The 8,585-nt window shown below is 41.7% G+C and overlaps 1 long non-coding RNA gene across 1 annotated transcript; it reads left to right on the forward strand.

The window, feature by feature from the left end:
• The first annotated feature begins 351 nt into the window (after window positions 1-351).
• LOC309541090 lies at window positions 352-8,319 on the forward strand. Its single transcript, XR_014223628.1, has 4 exons — window positions 352-441; window positions 1,010-1,061; window positions 4,705-4,739; window positions 7,720-8,319. It is a non-coding gene; the product is annotated as an uncharacterized lncRNA (long non-coding RNA).
• Window positions 8,320-8,585: the final 266 nt, after the last annotated feature.

Genomic DNA, 8,585 nt, shown 5'->3' on the forward strand with positions numbered 1-8,585 from the left:
AGCACATGACTTCCTTCAAAGAATTGTGGGAATTGTAGTTTACCCATCAAAGCACTAAAATCCCCAGCACTGTTAACGAACTACAGTTCCTTCACTTGCCGAGTCCACTTCCACACTGACACACATAATGTAAAAGCGTGAACATTAATTCCTGCTCTTAGTTGTTGAAAAATAAATACCATTTTAGGAACAAAAATATGACCATCAAATACATGGCCTGATTTTTCTTTATAATTAATAAATGACTTTATGCGATTCGCCACCCCATATCAGTAACAATAGCCCCTTCCTGCCGGAAGTGACATTACATGAAACCTATATTCACTTGATTTCAGAGCTCTGGACTGTCACTTCCGTATTTCATGTGTCATCATGACCATTGGCCACGCTGGCTTGGGCTGATGGAAGGTGTAGTCCCAAATTTCCAGAGAGCATCATCAAGTTGGAAAAGGCTATTCTAGACCAGTGTTTCCCAACCGGTGTTCCGCGGCACACTACTGTGCCGTGAGACATTGGCTGGTGTGCCGTGGGAGGGAGGCGGGCGAGTCGGGCGGTGAGAGGCGGCGGCGGCGAGGATCTGCGTCGAGCCGGGGGCGGCTCCGCGGTGGTGGTGCCGAGCGGCGGGGCAGCGCGTGCAAAAGGGAGGAGCGCGAGACAGCGGAGGAGGAGGAGGCCGGCATGTCCGGGCAGCAGCAGCAACAACAGCAGCAGCAACTCCCGGCGACGGCTCCTCAAGCCCCGCCGCCGCCCCCTCCTCCGCCCACTATCGCCGCCACCACCACAACAGCCGCCGCCGCCTCAGTTGCCGCCGTCCCTCAGTCCCTCGCTCTGCTGCCTCCTCCCACCCCCAAAGCTTGGAGGTTCCCCGGCAAGGGGGAGGGAAAAAACTTTCACTTTCGTGCGTCCTTCCCGGCGTGACACTGCGCGCTGACGTCACGGGGTGGGGCTTTAATGGTGGTGTGCCGCGAGATTTTTTTTCAGTAAACAGGTGTGCCGTTGCCCAAAAAAGTTTGGGAAACACTGTTCTAGACCATTGACCAGCAAAATCTCAGGAGAGAAAGGTGATTCTCCCGAACTGTCATTGATTATAGTCTAGGAGAAGCAATGGGTTGTCATTAGCACAGTGTTGTTGCATTGTATTGAGAGTTTTCCTGTACGGTTGCTTGAGGATTTATTTGGGCATGTTGTTGTGAGTAAATTAAGACATTGCACAGTGAATTTGGAAATTTCACTGCGTCTGTCAAAGTTAAGCTTCTTTTAATGTTGCAATTCAATATTTTAGCATTGTTGGTGTCTTGCTGCTTGCCTAGCAGATACGACCCAAGACATTTTGGATCCTGAGGGAGAAGGTCAAAATTATGTCCCCAATAGTGTAAAAAAGATAGCAAAATAAAAGGAAGTCATAATTTTTCTCCCCAATTAATAGCACCCCAAAAACCTGCCAGCTGACACTATCTACCTCACTGTGCCTAACTATAGAGCTGGCCTTGTAGGTGATTACAGGATAATGAGCAGCTTGGAATCATATGAGGAAGGCCATAGTGTCAGCCATTTTAACTGGACAAGAGGAACAGACTGTGAGGAGCCAACTTTGAAAAAACATTGTTGTGTATCTAGTATTAGAATGCAGCAAACACTGAAGGAGACAAGGGAATTAATTTGTGTGTTTGTATGTGTGTGAACAGACACACAATTTCCCCAAACATTATTATTATTATTATTATTATTATTATTATTATTATTATTATTATTATTATTATCCTCTGAAAACCCAGGCAGTAGTTAAGGTAAAGCTAGGGTTTTTGTTCAAGAACACTGCTCTACCATAAATATTTTGTTTCACGCTACATCATATAAAAAGAGCTCTTGTCCAAGCTGTCTAGATAGCCAGGCATACACAATTAATAATCCAAACACAGAAAAGCCTTATCTGACTGTAAAACAGACAACTTTATTTGCCTTTCATTGAAGACTCACAGGGACTACAATTTATAAGGCCACAAATTTACTACAAGACAGCCCTAATTGCTTGGTACATGTGGGAGAAGATCATACACTATGAAAAGGACTTTGCATAAAATCTGTTTTATTGTCATCAATCAGAACTTTTCATTTTCTTGAAAGTCTCTTTTTGGCTTTCCCAGTCAGTGAACAGAGCTGGGATAGAATCCCTCTTTCTTCTGACTTTATTAAACTTGGGGCCCACAGTTGACAACCATAAATTACCCAGCCATGGTTTGTTCTATACAACAATATTGAATGAATTCAACTTAGGCCATTTTCTTAATTAACGAAGGAAAATAGTTCCCATTGTGCATTAATATTGTTGTTGCTGTTAATGAAAAGTCTGCTATCTACGTTTTTTAGACATGTTTGTTCGATTAGTGTTATCAGTAATATCATAGATTTAAAACAGAAGCTGCCACTGTGAGAGCGTTTGAAGGATAGAATACTGGCTTTATAGACTTCATAGAGTGATTGTATATCCAGCACATCACCAACAGATGTTCTTTCTTCTCAGTTATCCTTATCTGACTTTGTCCTTTGAACTGCTGTGGAGCAGGACATACTGTTAAAGACGGATTGGCTGCATTCTGCCCATGCTAGAGATGCTTGCCTTCTAGAAGCAAGCTATCGCAACCAAGTGCCATGTGAAGGTGCCCTAGCTGCTTTGAAGAGAGTCATCTGCTTGCATAAGTATACTAAGACCACACGATTTGAGGATTCCACCCAGACAGATTCTGGCCCCTCCAGAATGTTCTGGCGCACACCAAAACATACAGGGGTGTGCTTGATATGTATTCATTGATGCATGCTTGATTGAAGATGAAGTCACAGAGCTATTATTTATGACTGTGCACGCACTATACATTTAAAAAACATTTAAAAGCACCCCCCCCAAAAAAAAAAAAATAACCCGGGAACTAAAGTTTGTTAAGAGTGCTGGGAACTGTAGCTCTGTGGAGGATAAACTACAGTTCCCAGGATTCTCAAGGGTAGGGTGTGTGCTTTAAATGTATTCTATGCACACAGCCCGTGATTTCACTCAGAGGTATTAAGAGACAAACTGAAACTACCTTGTGAAAAGTTATGAAATCTAAGATGGGGGGTGGTACAAGAGTTTGGTGCAAATATTGTTTTTGACACAGAAACCAAAATTCCATTTTAAGGTAAAGGTACCCCTGATCGTTAGGCCCAGTCGCGGACGACTCTGGGGTTGCACTCTCATCTCGCTCTATAGGCCGAGGGAGCCGGCGTTTGTCCACAGACAGCTTCTGGATCATGTGGCCAGCATGACTACGTCGCTTCTGGTGAACCAGAGCAGTGCACGGAGACGCCGTTTACCTTCCTGCCAGAGTGGTACCTACTTATCTACTTGCACTTGACATGCTTTCGAACTGCTAGGTGGGCAGGAGCAAGGACTGAGCAAAGGGAGCTCACCCCGTGGCGGGGATTCGAACTGCCAACCTTCTGATCAGCAAGCCTTAGGCTCGGTGGTTTAACCCACAGCGCCACCCGTGTCCCAATTCCATTTTACAAAGGCATAAATATATTCCATCAGGAGTGGGGTAGGGAAAGGTGTTGATCTTTGTTGAAAACAGGGTATGCACGCCTTTGTTTGTGCAGTTTGATTTCTCAAACCGTGCAGGCAAAGAAAAACCGGTCACCTTGAAGCCTTATTTACCTAGGGATCCATTAGCCACGCCATCCCCTGGACCTCGGAGGGAACAAAAGTACCAGGAAAGCAAAATCTTATTTGGAGAAAAAGAGTTTATTGAAAATCTGTGCACAGAGACAAGGTCTGTACTCAGAGACAACCAGCTGGATAGTTCCTGAAAATATTCTGGCTGTAAAACAAGACACTTCTGCAGACTTTTCTTATACTTTTCTGAACACTCTCCCCCCCTCCCACACCTTCCCCAGACTTCCCCAATCGGCTAGCAAATATTGCTTGCTAAACATATTTTATTGCTTGCTAAACATTCCTGTCTTTCTGCTAACCAAGCACTCCCTTCCCTCTCCTTCATACACGTGTCTCTTTTGCTAGGTAAGCATTAGTAAGCATAAGACAGGAAAAGGGGCCTCTTTAGCAACAGGTCTGGTCTGGTTGGTTATTGCTTACAGTAGCAGCTTCTGCTAGCCAGCAAGGCAGGAAATGGACTTTTGCCCTGCCAGCCAAATTTAGCACAGTCACTGGCGGCGTGCTAACTGTCTGGCCAAAATTTGCAGAAGTTGCAGAAGTAAGATTTCTTAGGTACAGAATACAAAGCACAGAAAATATTGAGAGAAACCTTTCCCATCTTCCTTTAACCTGATGTCATTGCGATAAGTGGCTGGCGCATGGTGACACCCACCTATGAAAGTTGGCCTGTGAAACAGGTGTGCTTTCATGAGGTAAGGATTCAGCCTCTTGGCTGGATCCAACTGCGCACAGCTGTTACTGGACCCCCCCCTTTTGCCATGTGTCATTCCAGTAAAGGATGCTAATGAGCCTAGGTAGAGCTTGCCTACATGTTGTAATTTCCTTTCTTCAAATTGCAAAACTTCTTTTGCTCCTTTGTCTCACCCTTCCCATGTTTGTCATAGTGACTCATGTGGGTCCCCACTTGCCGTGAGAAAAAGAAAAAAAGGGCTTCTGGAATGCCATGGTTAATTTCCTGGTAACAGACATTCCACTCACTAATCACATCAAATTTTTTTTAGAGTCACAGAAGTGCCCTAGGTTGATCTACAAGCAGGTACTCAAATTTCTTTATTGGGATTTGTCTTGAATTGGGTATTGAATATACAGTCCAGCTTTATAACAACCTGCAGTTTGGAGCACATGGAGGAAAAAGAATGGCTGCTGGTTCACAAAGCAATAGCAATTTTAAATTAATAAACCATAGAAGGCATGTGGAGAATCTTCTCTGCAGCAAAATAACAGTCTTTATAATTCTTTTCACAGTGCTGTTTATGTGGTGCCAATGACATTAAAGTTTGCCTTTTCTATGTTTTTATTATACAAATGCAGAAAACCAAACGTACCCTTTAAGCCTTGGGATGCTATTCCATTTTTGCAGCAATGTTGTACTTTGGGTTCATAGCTGAAGTAATTAATTATTTCCTGGCTTCCAGGCCTTTCCTGTATTGCTATTTTCTAAACAACAACCTCCCATTTTTGTATCCTTGTTGATTATTATTTTTTCCCAGGTGTATTACCTTACATTTATCTATATTAAATCTTATTTCATTTACTTCCATCCATCTCGCTCAAAGTTTGCCCTTAGCACTATTCTTCAGACAGAAGAGATGGTTAGACAGAACTGGTTTGCTTTTGGGATACGTTGCTAGAAGGAGAGTTAACAGCTAAATTAATTGTTTTGCTCTTTAATTTTTTTTTCTTTTATAAAGATTAACATGTAGGCTCTACTGCATATGCATTTCAGCTTGTCATTGCCTTTGCTGAGCATGTAAATAAAGGCATTTCCAGAGCTTTCCCATATTCTGCCCACCGCTGTTGTTCCACAGATTTCACCTGAACCATTGTTTGGATTAAATGTCACATTCTTCTCTCAACACAGGTGGAAGGTGTAGATAAGGGAATAAGCTGTGTCTTATAACACCCCAAACTTGCAAAAGGGCATAATTCCACATCAGGATTTCCAACTTGTTCCACTTGGATCTATTTCATTTTGAGTCAGACCAAATCTTTTGTTTAAATGCCTTGTTGCATTCATTGGCACATCGTTCAGTACTGCACAACATCAATTTTACATACTGATCTCTCTAATCAAGAAGGATAGGACACTGTTTCTTCCTTTGTTGTTGTTAGCAAAAATAAAGAAGCAGCAGTTTATATTTTGGATTTTGGAAAATGTGCAGAAAAGGTTTTGCTATTCTGGGATTTGCTTGAAATCCTGCTATTGGCAGTCAGTGCATGAGACATTGCAATATGAAAAATCCTTGGTTTCTTTGGAGAAACCAAGCATTTTCTCTCCATGGCAATTTTCTCTCCATGGCAATGTTAAATCACAGATTTGCCTGTGTATACCACTAAGGCTTTATGCACAACCACACCAATGGCTAACTCCTTACATCCAAACTGGCACAAATCCCAAGTCAAGACCAAAAACCTGGCCAAATAGATTATTAAGCGAAATCACTAGCTATGGAGACAGAGGGAAAGCTATGTAATTAATCTGAAAATAGCGAAGCATTGGGTTCAGGCAAATGATCAATTTTCAAGAGATCAGCAGAACTGTGTTGACTGGAGATTTGACAAAAGAAAAAGATCAACGGGTGTTGATGAAATCTAAAAATCAGTTTCTACCTGCCTACCCTCGGAGGATCTGGAAGGGGTACAAAGTATCCTAAACCCAATCAACAAAACAATTTTGAAACAAACTCATTTTAAAATATTATACTTAGCAAAATGCAACATTAAAATCCTTTCCACATGCATACCCTACATTATCCATTTAGGCTGTTTTCACTTCAGTTTGTGCTCAACAGCACAGAAAATGCCTCTCAGTCTTTCTGTGTGCTATTAATGCAGGACACAATGCACAAATGAAATCGAACGCCCATTTTGGGCAAGGCAGATCTTACATTCATATTAAAGACCATTTTAAGCAGAAATCAGTGTCATCTTCATAGGTAAAAATATACTTCAGCCTAGCTGCCAAATGCCAAGCCGAATAAAAAGCTATTCTAACTTCCAGTATAAATTTAATCCTTTGTAGGCTGAAGGAGCACCACAACCGTAGAGCACCAACCCCAAACTCCTCTTTTTTGGTATGGAGGTTGGTGCACAGATGGGCAATGATTTAGCAGATCAGAATAAAAGCATAAGAGCTACTGCATTACTTCATGCTGCCTGGGCCCTCCAGACATTGTTGGACTACAACTCCCATCATCCCTGGCCATGCTGACTGAGGCTGATGGGAGTTGAAGTCCAGAAACACTTGGAGGTCTACAGGTTCCCCATTCTTGTTTTAAGCAAATGCAGTTTTGAAACCATCAATGCAAAATAACTGCAGTAGGTGGGATACCGTTAACTATTTTGTACCACTACAGATACCACAACCTAGATATCCTTAAACTAAGTGAATAGGCACAGCTAGGATATAAACTGAGCTGTGACGACTCAGAACCCCTAATAAGCAGATAAAGAGATCCCACGCTGCTGTATTTTAAATTCAAATATACATTTTAATTCAAATATAAATTTGAAAACCCAAAGGCACGCGATAATTGTCAGGATGTTGGAGGTGGTACGGAACAAGCCTTCGCTGCTTCTGATGGAACTGATTCCAGCTCACTTTCAAATGCCAAAACAAGCAGGCACCATGTATAAAAAGGTGTTTTAAAATCAATCCTAACTGTGTCTCCTGAAAGTTTCTAACACATTAACTTTAAGTAGAAGTAAGGCACATACACAACATGCTTATAGGTTGCATTTAAAATTTCTCTTGTAATAGCCAGGCATGAATTTTCCTGGCAGATGCAATGGAAAATAACTAGCTGAAGATACTATCAACAAGGACCAAAGGAAAGAGATGCAAAATATCAAACTTCAATTTCTTTGCTGAGCAGTTGTGGCTTTAAAAAACAAAACAAAACCTTCTGTTGTGTATTGTTTTTGACATACACCAAGTAGACAATTTACAGAAAAAGAGGAACATCCATCGCAATACCAGGAAGCTATTAATTTTCATTATTTTCATAATTTCACAGGTGTCAAGCCTTAATCTGCTATGCCCAGGCATATTACATTGCACAGTTCTTTGCTGACTTGCCACAAGCTAATTATTGATGGTTCACTTCATTCTAATAAAATCTCTATCTCATCTGCCTATCAAACGGAAGTGAAGGGTTGGAGAGGAGCTGCCAGAAGGGCTACTTGAGTTCCTTTCAAAAATAATAAAGAAGAGGAAAACCTTGTTGTCGTCCCTCACCCCTCCAATACAGTTTGTGCCGTCAGTACATTTCTTTTCCCTTTGTTCCTCTGTTTACTGTTTAATGTGCAGACTATTCCCTGAAGGAATTACAAATTCTACATAAATGCCACACTGATTATAAAGGCTATAGCTATGGTGGGGAGGGGATTTCATTTATTTTATTTAAAACATGTATGTACTGCCTTTCATCAGTTATTTCAAGGCAGTTTATCAAAATTAAAACGGCGATGAATACGTAGGACTGGAGCCAGAAAGTGTCAGTGGAAGAGGTTTGACAGAAGGTGACTTTAGTTCCACCAGTGAAAAAAGATCAGTAGAAGCCTTCTTCATGCTAGAAGCACAAAGTCAGGGTGTGTGTGGTTGCAGGCATGGAAGAAAAGCCCCAGTGTGGACCACAGTATAATTTTAGAAATGTAGAAAATGTCATCTTAAAGATAAAACAGACACTTCTATTTCAGTGCTTGTGAAATTATATGTATGGGACTGGATCACTATGCTGGGCAGGGTGGAGAGGTATGTTACAAGTTGGGCACTGGACCCAAAAATGGTGCTTGGGCCCTGATTCTATTCTGTGTCTTTGGAAGACTTGGGGCACATCTACCCTCGTAGTTTATAACATTAAAATTGTGTTATTAAAATGTG

The sequence above is a fragment of the Podarcis vaucheri genome, assembly GCF_965113315.1.
Source record: "Podarcis vaucheri genome assembly, chromosome: 9".
In the NCBI taxonomy this organism is placed as follows: Eukaryota; Metazoa; Chordata; class Lepidosauria; order Squamata; family Lacertidae; genus Podarcis; species Podarcis vaucheri.